The 15,112-nt window shown below is 40.8% G+C and overlaps 1 protein-coding gene across 12 annotated transcripts in view; it reads right to left on the bottom strand.

Moving 5' to 3' along the window:
• The window catches only part of LOC147140821 (receptor-type tyrosine-protein phosphatase F-like), a 238,488-nt gene that overhangs the window by 203,369 nt on the left and 20,007 nt on the right, over nucleotides 1-15,112 (bottom strand). For 11 of the 12 annotated variants that reach the window (XM_086042067.1, XM_086042065.1, XM_086042071.1 and 8 more), the window contains one exon: nucleotides 2,699-2,760. The exons of the other annotated variant lie outside the window; for it this stretch is intronic. The gene's annotated coding sequence lies outside the window, so the exon portion shown is untranslated. The remainder of the gene's footprint in view (nucleotides 1-2,698; nucleotides 2,761-15,112) is intronic. 12 annotated transcript variants of the gene reach the window in all.

The raw sequence follows: 15,112 nt of genomic DNA, 5'->3' as shown, positions 1-15,112 counted from the left end.
TCTATACTTCTGTTTTCCATACCAATGTTAAACTACAGTGACTCAGCCACCCTACCAGGCAGAACCCGCATTTATTCAGTCCGTCCCTTTCAGATAGAGCTAGCCAAAGCGCCCGTACATGCATTAAACACAGTCGCTGCGATTTCACCTGTTAAGATGAAGGTAAACATTTCCACAACAGGCTTGGCCACAAGTGGCATATGTCACCATGTCGCAGTACACACCTTTATCACAACAGTAGACATGGCATCTGTTCAGATGACATTTACAAAGAGAGTTGAATGACAGTGCTGCTCTCTGCACACAGTAGCAAATAAACGCCCCCAAATAGACGCCTGGTACTCTGCCGTTGAGTAATAATATGCAGTCGTCCCTTGCCATATTAGGGTTCACGTTTTCTGGTTTTCGCAGGTATGGCAGATTTTGAAATCATACATATCAAATTTTATACATTCATTTTTCACTACCTTGTGGATTTTATGGTGATCATTTTTCCATACGGACTGTTATTGCAGCCTCACACAATAATAAGCATAAAACAATTTGAAAGAGTGCGTAAAAGACAGAAAATGTCCAAAGTCAGGGATCATTATCACACTTAAAAATATGAGGATAAAGTCTAACTGCAAAGCTTTACACAATTTGATGTGTATGGTAAAGTAAAAGTTATTAGCAAAGTTAACATAGCCTACTGCCATTTGTTCGAACAAATTGTAATGTCTCTGCAGGTGGTGAAGGATAGACATAGCCACTGGTGCACTTTCAATCGCTTTAATGAACGAACAGTAACAAAATAAACACACAACAAGCACATTAATACACTAGCTGCATGGCCACAATTGACACCCAGAGGCACTCAACACGCAGACTCGCTTACGGTTAGCCAGCTAAGATGCTATCCTGAGGAAACAAACGCAAACTCTACTCTCTTGTTCGCGAGAGGCTAACTCACCTTTTAAAGCCACACACATTCAAAGTCAGAGACACTATAGTATGAAACTTTAGGATGGCGACCCCAATTGGAAAACAATAATCCATCTAACATGCATTTGTATTGTTATTACTGTACATAAAGTTTGAGAATATTTGTAAATATTACACTATATGGTCAATAGTTTGTAGATTTTCACCTATTGCCGGGGGTTCTGGAACGTAACCGCCCTGCAATAAATGACCTCCATTTGAATTTATCCTCTTTAGGGTCACAGGTGTTCTGGAGTTTATCCCATCCGATTTTGGGCAAGAGGCAGGGCACACCCTGGACTCATTGCCAGTCAATCGCAGAGCAGATATAGACTCATGAACCTAAAACCTTTCATGTGAGGCAAACATGCTCACTACTAGGTCACCATGCTGCCATGAGTAATCCCATTTAAAGTTAAAAACTGATCTTAAAAAGAAAAGCTATTTTTTATTATTTCATTTCATAAAGTAACATAAACAGTAATACCCAGCCTCCCTTCGTTACATGTACTGTATCATCTGTGTGTAGAATGAACATTAACTGGCTTGATTTTCCATATTAGTTATTTTGCTGTTCCGTGCACTTTTTTTTGTTTTTTTTTAAGGGATTTAGTGAAAGCCTTTCGGGGAAACTCCCTGGGAAAATCCCTTAGCGGCCCTTTAACTGAATGAATAATTCAGCTAAAAACCGTGAGGAAAAAAATATTATTTTCAACTATGCCATAATATTAAAATGGCCTTGCAGCCCAATTTGTATTCATGAGTAAATCCTGTAACATCTCTCAGCGAATGTAATCAGCGGCAACATCAAAACTGACATAGAATGGCTATTCATGAGGTTTGTTGGATTCTGCATCCATTTTTCCGGAACATGATTTAGGATGGGATACGGTGGGGATGGGGAGGTTTTTTTTTGTTTTTTTTTAACTGCTGGCCCAAGTTACAATGTAACTATTTAGCATCTGTGTGCTGGGATGTTTGTCATATGCCTGCCAGACTCAGTTCACCCCAAGGCAACATGGTTTACAACCTTTCACCAGGTTTCACTGCGATATATGAATATGGATTATTTATCGATAATATTGCTTGGCAGCAGAATGTCTTGTCTGAGCCAATTTCCCATGCGGGAACCAGCAGGGCTGTCACAACAAAGTCCTTACTGACTTCTGAAGTTAAGCGTGCAACTCCCAAAAAATAAATAAATGAGGACTTTTTTCTTTTTGCTATGCCTAAGTATTAGTGGCTCTCCCATGATTGGCGTGGTCAAAGTCAACCTGTGAATCGGTCTGGCTTTGGAGTTATGGTTGACCATTTGGGAGTGACAAGAGAGGACCTCGATCAGGAATGAGCTCATATGAAGGACAGCATAAGATGGAAGGTTGGGGGAGACAGGACGAAAGGCCAGATTGAAATGGGCTGTACTTGCAGAGAAGGAACAGTGGCTATATTGGTAGAAGAATTCTGTAAATGGAAAAACCTGAGAGGAGATTTATGGATGTGGTGGGGAAGATTTGCAACTAACAGGAGAAGATGCAGAGGACAGGCAGAATTGGAAGAGGACGATTCGCTGTGGTGAGCCCTGAATAGGGTTAAGATGAAAGGTTAAGAAGAAAAAGGAGGTATGTATTTGGGAACAGCGATTTCTACAAGTGGATACCAGAGTTTCCTTCGAGATCTCTTAACTCATTCACTACCAGCCATTTTCAAATCCACCAGAAAAAAAGCTTGTTTCTACCTTTTCCATTCTTTAGTGATCAGCAGTAGAACATCGGCTGGTTTCACCAAAAACACCAGTTTCTGAGCAAAGAGCAGAGAACACAAGCTTTTTTGTGAAAAGAAGCATGTCAAGCAGTACGGTTACTTTGAAAGCTAGTATTTCGGGGGGCTTTTGTGGCTTCTCAATCTATAAAACAACAAAAACAAGAATGATTGACTGACTTTTTTCCAGAAACCGTGCCATAAATTATGCTAATTCACCCCATGTTTTTTTTTCATGGCATTTGTCATTCACTCCCTGAACTGTGTGAATTTCTCAGGATCATGACACACATTCTCTTTTTACTAGGCCTGGGCAATTAATTGAAATGTAATCGTGATTTTGATTTTGGCTCCTCCCAATCATAAAAACAATAGAATCAAAGAAAACAATTAATGTGCCGAACGGTACGGAGTGTTTGCTAGTTCCCGATGTTGTAAAAGCCCCCTGAAAGCTTCTTTGTACTCCCACATACGCGCAGGCAACAACTGCTGCATTGCATCACGTGACCGACGTGTTGTTCTGCGCGGCAGGTCTGCGACACGTCTGAAGCACATGCCACGTCAGAAATTGTTGCCGTGTGTTCGACGCCGCCCGCATTCTCTTTCGTGATTGGTCCGTTATGTCACATGTTGTGATAACAAACAGTTTTCCCCGGCTCGGTTCTTTAAGGGGAATTCATTTGTCACCACGGAGGAGAGGATCTGCAGCTTGTTGCTGCTTCGAAGCAAACTAGTTCAGCCACCGTCGCCACCACCATCCTGATCGATTTTGCAATACCGTTAAATGCATTGCCTAGTCATCTAGGTCACCTTTGTTCTAGCAGGCACGATATCCATTGCTGTGGCTGTCACTTTGTTTGTTGCTCGGCAGTAAAAATGCAGACCGGAACTGGCCAGAAAAGGGAGAGGAAATTCCACCCTGTGGTGTCCGAGCTAATATAAGCCATAGACACACCCTGCGACTCGGAGTGAAACTGCAACACATTTTCAAAACGTGTGTGGGTTGCACCCCGAGGGTGTTTTAATCTGTTTGATGACAGACCAGAAGGAATTTACTGTAACACTAAACACAAAACAAACATAATCAAATTGTATTTTGGTATAAGGCATGTTTGAGTTTAGAAAGATCACCAGTACTAATGCTTTTGTCCATGTAAAATGCCATTGACATGTTAATGAAATCAGCATCGCCTTTGGGGAGTGATATTTCTTCCAATAACCAATATTTACACACCAACGCTATAGGGATACAGAAAGGCAAAACTTAATGGCATAGATTCTTGTTAATTTGTGAAAAATGAGTTATAGCCTATTAACTCATTCACTGCCAGACATTTTCAGACCCTCTTTTACACTAACGTTTGAAAGATTTTGAAAAATATATAAATAAATTCCTGGGATTGAATGGCTGGGCTGTGAAAAGACAAGTACATTCGTCAATGGCAGCAAATGAGTTGATAGAGCTCTATCGCATATAACGTATTTTTAAGTTTGGTCATGTGACATTAGCAAGCTGAGCCATGATTGGTCAGTGAGCAGAGCTACATAGATTTAGGCTGGGACCAGTGCACACTGCTGCTTTGCTTAAAAAAACAACAACAAAAAAAACACTGCTTCTTTGCTGATCACGGTTAGGACTGGCGAGGCATTAAACACCAGTCAGGATATTTACAAAGACTGAAGTGGAAATGAGACGTGCACATTTATTTGGATGAGGAATGGCCCCATTTTCCCGACCGACAACACTCTGTCCAATTTGAAACGTAAACAGCCGAAAAGGTGCGTTCCGATGCGGCCACACTCGGTTGTGGAATCAGCCTCGCTGGAACTTTTTGTTCGCTGAACATTGACGCTTGTTCGATGAGGGCTTAACTCACTCTCTGGCGGCTGCAAGCGGTGTCTTGGCGACTGCTGGAGAGGCAACCCCGTGACATGAAGATCGACACAGGCTGGACGCAGAGTAAGGAGCTAATGTTGTTGTTGTTTGTTTTAATGACCTGAAGCTAAATGTTGCTATTTGCCGTCCTATTATCCTACGGGAAGAGGGGGGCGTAAAGCTCCAATCTGCCTGCCCTGCTGCTCGCTGCAGGCCGCCGTCTCCCTCCTGGGAGTTGACACGAGTTTAGCGCAGCTAAATGTCCGAAATATAACCAGTCGGAGTTCGTGTGCGCATTCATGCTCTTGTCCGCTTCAGCTTGTGAAAGTGGAGGAGCAATCGCCACAGTATTTTTGATTTTGTGGAGGTGATGATGAGATCACGTTTTATGTCAATGAATCCAAACTATTGTGCAGAACACTTTTATACTTTCACAGGTTGAAGTGGACAAGAGTAGAGTAATGTGCATTTGCATCTTGGTGGCGTTCGGTCGCTGTTTTAGACAACAGAACTGACAAAGCGAGCAATATTACCACCTTGCCTCCCCCCCGGCGTAGACCGCTGAGACCGAAAACATAACATAAGCCACGCCCCAGAAAGGGGCGGGGCAATTTGTCGTAAATCTAATCACAAAAAAAGCCCATAAATCACTATAGAAACTTTTGGGTTCCGACCACCCTCCACTGTGACCCTGAACGGGATAAGCCATACACAGAAATTGCTATATGGATAGAATCCTATTCTACAAAAGTGCACCTTTACCATACATCATTTCAGTATACGGAGGTAAGGACTGCAGGTTTATGTCAGCTGACAGTGAGTCACAGCTGGTGGCGCTAATCCTCAATGTAAAGTACACAACAGACACTCAAGGAAGTCGTTTACAGGCCAAACTGCCAGGAAAAGGAATAATCCTCATCCTTGCTGTCAGTTTTATTGACATGTGCGGAAGGATCAAGTCCCGTGCACCGGCTCTCTCCCGCCTCTCGGCGTGTCGCACACAGCAGCAGCCGCCTCCTGCATTGCACATTCAGGCGGCTGCTTCTGCTTGTTGTTAATGCGAAGAGGCGCATGATCGCATTGTAGCAGTGCACCAAAGGAGGGGGGTGGGGGGGGCACCTCAAAACAGAACACTACAGCGTTGCCATTCTATTGCTTTCTCTTCAGAAAAATCCAGCACGGACCCCCGAGATTTCGGTCACTCAATAACACTGCAATCCAAAGAGGAACAGTTTCATTTTATGGCTTTCTATGCTCCCGGTTGTGTGCAATTGATTTGCGATTAATGACGTCTTGAAAAAATACTTGGCAACCAGTACAGGCATCGTCTATTTAGCCCTAACTAGTTTGCTGTCTCAGGAGAACCAACATGATGTCAGATAGGGGAAGTAATAATCGACACAGTGTCACAAATTCTTTCGATTGTGTGAAATTATTCATTCAACCTGCCTTCAAGCAAATGATGCAAAATCGAGTGCCCGGAGGTGCTGTTTGTTCACTCAACTAGTTTGCTTTCGAAGAACAACATGTCAGCTATGGGAAGTAATAATCCCTTAACTGTTAAAAGTTCTGTTGATTGCATGGGATCGGATATTGATTAATCCTGTCATGAAAAAAAAAAACTTTGCTCCAACCACAGAAATGCTGTCGATTCAGTTTCAACTAGTTTTATGCCAAAAGAAGGACAATATGATGTATGGGAACTCGGGAAGCAATGATCAATTGTTAAGAATTGTGCGTTGAAGCAAGTGAAGCAAAATTGGGGTGCTCTCAGAGGGGTTGTTTCATCAACTAGTTTCCTGCCTAAGAACAACATGACATCAGCTGTGGGAAGGAATTATTCATTGTCTGAAAAGAATTCTGTCAATTATGTGGAATGGATTGTTGATTAGTCATGTCTTGAAGGAATACTTGGCTGTAATTACAGAAACACTGTCACTTCAGTATGTACTAATTTGCTGTCTAAAGATGTTGAACATGATGTCAGCTATGGGAAGTAATCAATTATTATCAATCAATATATTAGGCTGATTGTGAGAAATTGACAGTGATGTATTTATGTCTAGAAACAACTGAAGCAAAATGGGGTGCACTCAACACTGGACAACATTTATGCAAAATAATCATCTCTTGTTCTAAATTGTGTTGATTGTGTGAACCAACTGGCTGTTGCTTGATCATGTCTTGAGGCAACTGAAGTAAAATAGGGTGCACCCAGAAATGTTGTTGATTCACTGCAGTTATCCAACGTTAATAGTGGCCCGATGGCCCAGGGCCAACCTGTGACCCGTGTCGGACCACCCGAAGTTCACTGATGCTGGCCCGATTGGGCCACCAGTACACATTTAAATAAATAAATGAAATCAACACATTTTTGCTTTTTTTTTTTTAAATATCTCATATTCAATATTTAGAATTATATACACTTCAATTGATCAATCATCTTTGCTCTTTTTACCCGCGGTGTGCACATTCCTTCTCCACCATTGACTGTCAAAGTATGCGCTCAAAGTATGTACTCATGCACATTTTGACCACTGAGTCTACATACTTCAGTAGTTCATCCACGGGTACGACTAGATATAATTAGACATTTCAGAAATATCGTTTTAAATCAGACTCAGTGCCAGTTCTGGCAGGGCCACCACAACTTAGCCCATGGTGGCCTGACAAAAAGGCTTTATGTTGGAGCTGACAACCAGTCTGATGTTTAATAACAACAACGGGACTTCAGCTATGGGAGGCAAGCTGCTTGTTAAAAATTCAGACAATTGTGTGGAGTTGTTGATGAATCATGTTGTGAAGCAATGTAGGCAAAAAGAGGTGCTCCCAAAGGGGCTTTTGACTCACTCTCAAAAGAAGAGAACAATCATGTCAACTATGGAAAGTAATGGATTAAGAATACCGTTGTGTGGAATTATTTGAAGAAATTGAGGCAAAATGGGGTGCAGACACGGCTTTTGATTCATGAACATGGTGACACAATTGAGTGCAATTGATATGAATGTTGTTGATTGTACCAATTTGTTAATTCATCACTTTTTGAAGCATTTGAAAAAAAAGGTGTGAACCTAGAGGCACTGTTATTTAATTAACTAGTTTGGTGTCCAAACAAGTCCAACATGAGCTATATGGGAAGGTGAGCTACATTGAATGCTACGGCACAACTCACCCAGGCAGCATAATCCTGCTCAACTCACCTCATAAAAATACTGATTAATCAAGGAAATGTGTTTGAATGCCTACCCCTACTATGAAGCCAATGCTTTAAATAATTCCTCTAACCTTTAACCTCTACTGTGAACCGACGGTATGCACAGTATAATATGTAGGCGTTTTCCGAGCGTACACAAGGGCACCGCATGCTGCACCAAGTGTCAGCGCTCACACTGCCGAATGACGTTCACCACTGCAGTACACAGCACACGCAGCAGTGTGGCCGCACTTATGAAAGATGCAGGAGCGAAAAGGAAGCAACAAAAGAATTGAACATTCTGTTGCCCAGGGTTATTTGGCAGCACCAGCGATGAGAACGGCGAGCAATCAGAGGATGCTCGCACACAACGTTTTCACTTACCAAAACTACATTGAAATCCTGCATTAATCACGCATCAAAACATGTACAATAATTACTAGCACCGAAACGTTATTGTCAGGTCAGGTCAGGTCAGGTCAGGGGGAAAAAATTAAGGTTTGAAGCAAGATGGATGGACAGTAGCCTCTTTGGTGTTCGGAGAATATTTGAGTGGTATTTAAAAAAAATGAAAATAAATAATAATAATAATAATAAATTTTCCTGGCTTAAAGCCAAGGGAAAGCTGCACTTAACAAGCAGTCATTAAAACACATGTTGCGCTGGTAATAAGTATTTGGCCTGACTCGTGTGCAACAACAAAACACATGCTGCATGAGTTCCATGGACATGTATTTGCCAAATATTTACTCGAGGCAAACATTTTCGACAAGAATGTCTGTCGCGCGAGACAACTGGCAAGCTGGTCCTGATAAACCTGCCGCCACATTAGGCAATGTTATATAGGCTGTTATTCTGAAAGTCTTCCACATCGAGGCCGATGTCCCCAATTAAAGTGGCGTATTGTGGAAAATTGACTTTTTGTAACTTTTATACAAATAGTTGGGTCCCTGCAGTGATTATCCACCCATTGAGTGTGAATTTAAACAACCAAGTCAATCTTTTGTCAACAGCATCTCTCTTATTTGTGTCTGTGGGCGAGCTGTTTCAAAGACTGTCAAATTGTATTATGTAAATTATGTGAATGATGTCACCACTCAGCTAATCTGCATATCGGCCCACTCACCAAGTTTCTCCTCCCATAATTTAGCTAAACTAGGTGAAAACCCGTAATTTCAAGCAGCCATTGGAACCACTAAGCTAAAAGGTAAACAGGAAAGCAGTTTCAGAACAGATTAGCATAAGGTAAAAGTCATCAGCGATAGCTTCTGATATGTGACACATAATGGGCTAATTTGTCACCGTCACAACTCAATTATTTTAATAATAGCCCTTTGCACACTGAATTTCTCTGCCCATGACTTGTTAAATATGCTGGGTGAAGATTCGCCATTTTCAAGCAACAGTGGAGTCAGCCGCTGACTACACAGAAGCACGAATGAAAACACACACAACTGTTATGGTAACGTAAAACTTACGAGGCATTGTAAAAGCGTGGTTCATTAGCATGAAACAAAACTGCCTCCTCAAAGTGGGGTGTCATCCTTTACCCTTTGTGCATTTTGACCATCATACATTTTGGTAAGACAACTGGGAATTATTTAATTGAGGGGGAAAAAGCAATTGTCTACTTTTCACCAAGAAATGCATAACGCAACAGGTGGTTCAGGAGTAAGCAGTGGGAGAAAGAGCATTCCAGATGTTTGCAATGTATCATTAAGTTAAAATTTGTTTTGCGTTTTAACAAGAGTAACAACAGGCTTAACGCACTGCAGAACTTCCTGTGTCTAAACTCCAAGTGCAGGTCCAAGTCTTACTCCTCCACTCAAAACGAGAACTCATTGGAATGCTCCAACGCCTCGTGGTACACACAGTCCTTGACCGCGACGTGCTGCTTGAAATGTAAATGAGCCTCAGTGTTTCGGGAAAAGGCTGCCATGAATATGCATACTCAGGCAAATTAACTTTGCTTATCTAATAATTAATGGTGTGCTCTCAGGAATTTCTGAGTGTTTGGGATTATTGACTAAGAGACCAGATTATTGATTTGAGAATTTGGACATCTTAATTCTGTTAGCCACAAGGTATGTCCCATGTTATTTGTGTGGAGTCTTCACTTTTGGCACTATTCAAGATTTGTTTTGCATAAATGTGAAGCAGACATTTTAATTAAATTAATTTAAAACAGCTCCGAGATGCCTTGAATTATTATTATTATTTTTTTTAATGCGGGGTGGGGGGGGGGGGGGGGGGGTTCATATTTCATTCAAATGAGAAACTGCTTAATCCACGCCCTTCTATTGCGAGGTGTGCCAACATATATCCTAAATCCTAGTGTTGCACACTGGGGATGTAACGGTATTGTAAATACCGCTGTATTGCAGTTTCAAAGTTCTCACAATAATGCCATTGCATGCAACGGTATGAAACAACAACTCTGAAAAAATACATTGGCGCTATTGAGTGGGCTGGTCTGAAAAGTGAAAACTGTGTATGAGTGAATCATGCAGCTTCTTTTTGTTTGTTTTCAAGATTTGTGATTGCATAAGAAAAGCGCATGGGCCTTAACATGTGAGCCCCTAACCTGTATGAAGTTCATCATATGTTGTTGTTTGTTGGTTTGTTTGTTGTAACTTGAAAGACAAAATTAATTCCTACATTCTTGTCCAAATATGTATACGTTGTCACTTCAAAGTTGAAGGACATAAAACTGAACATTGTTTTCCAGTTGTTACACTGGATTTTTACATTGTCAGTTCAATAAGACAACTGAATGTTTTTTTTAATTTCCTTATTACTTCAACCACTTGGAAAGAGCTGTTGGTGGTTAAAAAAAAAAAAAAAGATTAAAACATTTGAGTATCATGCATTTTGCATTCAGTTACATTAAGTGTATTTATGATTTATCCTGACACATTCCTGGCACTTTTCACAGTAATTTTTTTTTTCTCCACAATACCACAGTAATACTGTACTCTGTCTGGACTTATTAATATCATGAAGATTAAGAGTGTTGGCTAAATATTGCATAAATTTGGTTGGCTGTTGCATATTAGTAGGGATGTGCACGAATCAATGGTGACTCGAACTGAGATGCCGATTGGCCATAAAAAAAAGAACGCTGAATCTAAATTTTCAAATTCAAATCAGAACAATTGATTTAAGATTGTCGCATAGTCGCACAGACTGAATGGCAATTCAATGTGTGTGTGATGCATGTATGGGAAGTGTGCATGTGTAGCGTGAAGGAAATGGGCATTCTCTTCAAGCAAGACTCCGGAAGTGTGTGAGAATATTTAGCCAGCTAACACGCATTAAATAAACTGTTAAGCAGTACGGTCAGTGAAGTCCAACTCGGCAGAGTACCAACGGCTGTGCCGTTACTTCGCTATTGGCCACTTCTGCTTTCATGGCAAAACACGAAGGGAGCTTGCAAACATGGATACCGGACCTGAGAGGTGAACTTCCCCAGGTGAGTTTAGCACAAGCTAGCTGGTACGACATAACACGGATGGAATTCAAATTGGACCAAAAATGAAAAAACATCATGGTTTCTACCGATGGCAAAGATACGGTGCGGGATCCTGGTGGTTAAAGTAAGCTATTTTAAACTAAAAAGGCAAATGTTTCTGTAAGTTGTAGCGGCCGTGTCAACCAGGGGCGGAGCGTAGGTATCAGCACAGAGGGGGCGGAGCATTCTCGATTGGCCCCTATGAAAGTAAAACAAACAGACGTACATGTAAAGACTTCTTCACATCATTGATGGACAACACAGTTTTTATTAAATGCCTTTGGGTCAGATTCACAGCAGGTACTTTTGCTTTGCTTCACTTCAAACCCAATCGTGTGTGTTTGTATGTGTGTTTTTTTTTTAATGAATGGGCAAGATGTGACTATTCCTCCATTTCCATCACTTTTGAGAAGCATTTTAATTCAACATTCGGCGTACAGTATAAAAGGATGAATGCACTCGATCAATACGGTATTACATTTTCATTGAAAATATTCTCTCGAGGCCACCAAAATGGGTTTTCCATGAATCAAAGCGTTTTGAGAAATTGTGTTGGCAACAAGTGTTTGCCATTGCAGCAATACACTGGCTGAAATGTTAAAATGTTCTTTTTTTTGTCAGGCACCTTTTCCAAGACAGCGTTCTCCTCCCATTTCAACTTTATTCGCTGCCTGTATTATAGCATTGCATTAGGAAGTATAAATAGTAATGTGGTGGTTGATTCGTCAGATCTCGTGAGGATAAGCAGTTCGGATGATGGATGGATGGATGGATGGATGGATGCTCTTCTCTATTATTTGTTCAAACACTAAATACATAAGTAAAAGATGATAATGATTTGAAATGCTAATTCATTCTGTCTGAAAGTTTCTGACAGTTTAACAGCACAGTAAACCGTAAAGTAATCAAATCGAGAAAATAAGCTAGTAACCACATAAGACAGAAGTCACTCGTTGGGCAAATAACTCCTATGCCCAAAGTTTTTCTTTTTTCCCCACAAATTGACACTATTAGTCAGTTGGTCATTCTAACTGTCATTAGACAGTTTTACACAATGTGGATTGTGTTTCAAAAATTTCAATGTGTATTACACAAAATAAAGACAATTACACCTCGCTAAAGGTGTTGAAAATGGCTTGCTCTCTTAGACATACAATATTAACGGCTCAACAAACGTGTTTCGCAAAAAGGCATGGTTTTGGAGTGAGGCACAAAAATTCCGCCCAATGAAAGTGCGAGAGAACATGGAGTAAGGCAGCCCAGGAGATATTTTTTGACTTATCAATTAATCAATAAACTATTAAATCACTAGTGTCGTCTTGTCATAGTAAATGTACACTTGATTGTAGACGTGTTATCCAGTATCTCATTGTAAGAGTCCCATGGTGCAACATTGATTGGGACTCATTTGTTTTCACAGTCAAGCATTTTCAGAGCTTATCACAGATCTTTTCACACAAAAAAAAAAATCAAAAGTTTGCAATTAATGGTTAATCTGTTGTGCTAATTGCCTCTTCTTAATCCAACACCTTTTGTACACCTAAGCATCAAGTACAACCGGCAATAGTTGATAACAGACCTGAACAAATACTGAACAAGCTCAACTCGCTTGAATTGTTTTCAACATACTTACAAATTCGACTTACGGACTTAAAGATTTAGTGTGTGAGCAACTCGCTGATTTCTCAAACGGGAAGCTCACCGAGTCGAGCCGAGCTACCGGATAAAGATCTGTCTGTCGTGTAACATTTGCAATAATCCACTTGTTTATACATAGTTGAAATACAAATTAACATCCAAGTTTGAAAAGGAGATTTTCAGATGCTGATGAGCAGTGAAGCGATAGAAGACGATAAGATGATAGCCGCTCTAAGGTAACATGCAGAGACCTCAGAGGCATAAACAAATTTGATCACTCACTCCTTAAAACCCAAAGCAACTGCTGCTGAAACCTCAACAGGCTTCGGGTGGCTCAATAGAGGGGCGAGCTCCTGCAACAGTGGTGAGACAAGACTATAAGACGTTCTAAAGCAAAAAGGGGTGGGTGGCGATTTGCAGGACTTTGGCACTAGAAACAGGTGATGTTGGCTGAAACACACGCTGTCGCCTTGAATTTTAAACGCTTGACATATTCAGTCAAATTCAGTTTGTGTATGCATTCAAACTTTTCCTGCCTCACGGGCTGTGCAAGGACCTGCAGTTTTGGCGAGAAAGGGCGCAACCGCAATCAGGCGCAAGGGCACGTCGGACGTGAAAACCAGAAGCTGCTTCCGCACGTGGACATGACCCACAGGGGCCTGTGTCAATCAACGTAAACATGCAAGTAAACTGGCCAACGGCCTTGGGCCAGTTTTTGCTCCATGTCTGCAAAGTGCTTGGCGAGTAAAGCAAAAAAAAAAAAATGCCTCACAGGGCAGATTCAGGAAATCGTGTATGCCTTGGCCAACATTAAAATCATAAGAGCATGCCGGGGTGCAGCAATGCTCTAAAGTCAAGCCAGCTTCATTACTTTTTCTAGACTCTACCCAGGAACTCGTAGATGGATAAACTTGTAATGTGAAATTAACAAACATTAAATACAATACTTGTTAAGTTGTTTTCGTTGCTGTTTATAGTATTTCCTGTGTAACGGCAATTGCTGTTCACTTAATTACAAGGCCAACGAGCTTGTGTCAGCGGGAAAGATTGTGTGCAACACTAAGAAACTAGCCAAGTTGCTCAGACAGTAAGTCTGAATGGAAAAGTGGTGTTAAAAAACAACTCTTGATAGAAGCTGAGTGAATTCATTTTCCCAGTTTGTCAATGTGTGACAAAAGACATTTAAAGCACTTGAAGCGAGTCAAGCTTGTTCAAGTGTCAATTTTACACTATCAATTAGTAATCCAGTCAAATATTGCAGGCAGAATGTATTTGCTGGCCAAATGACCAAGCAGCTCAAGAAAAAAGTAATTAGAGTTTTGGAGAAAGACGAAAACTTGAGAATTTTTTTTTTTTTTTCATAATGGTTTCCATGTCAATGGAATGGCGGAAAATATCGCGACATTCTGACTACCGTTGACCAATCACGGCCCAGCCTCAGAAAACAGGTCAGCCATGATTGGTCGTTGTGAGCAGTTGTGATGTCATTTTCAGTCGACAGAAGACAAAATGGCCGCCCCCAGAGAATGCTAAAAACGAGTGCATTTTGCTGCTTAACTTATATTCCACCAATGCAAAATTAATCAGAATGCCACGTTTCAACTAGTGGGCCTGCTGGGAACATATTCTTGAAAAAAATATGTTTGGGTTGACTTCCACTTTAAAGTGTTGAAAATAGCTCGAGATCAAATACTATATATTATCTCTTTTGAGCATCAACTTCACTCGCTCTTCATTAGACTCAATAATCAGCCATAAAATATGTAATCATCTTTTTGCACAGCAACTGCCTTTACACGTGTGTTGGATATACCAGGGGTTCAGAGACTGCAGGTACATAGGAGGGGTGTATTTATATCTTTCATCATGTGTTTTGTGAAGCAATGGAAAGTGCTATGCAAAGGATTGATCAATTGATCGATTGATTGTTTGCATGAAAAGTGTTGTAAAACTCCATTACTTCCCTCACTTAATACGAGTCCTGCGGCATTATGTCGTCTCAAGATTGAAAGTCTGGATGTTTTTTTTTTTTCTTTTACAAGGTATAAATCGTTAGGTTAGCTACATTTATACATCTTTTTTCCTAAATATGCACCATTGTTTTAGCAAACATTTGTTATGTCCAGCAGCAACTTAAAAAGATTGGCAACCGGCACCTTAAACTGTATCAGTG

This window comes from Filicampus tigris, chromosome 10 (genome assembly GCF_054856515.1).
Source record: "Filicampus tigris isolate MCC_2025a chromosome 10, RoL_Ftig_1.0, whole genome shotgun sequence".
In the NCBI taxonomy this organism is placed as follows: Eukaryota; Metazoa; Chordata; class Actinopteri; order Syngnathiformes; family Syngnathidae; genus Filicampus; species Filicampus tigris.
This window is presented reverse-complemented; position numbering and strand designations above follow the sequence as displayed.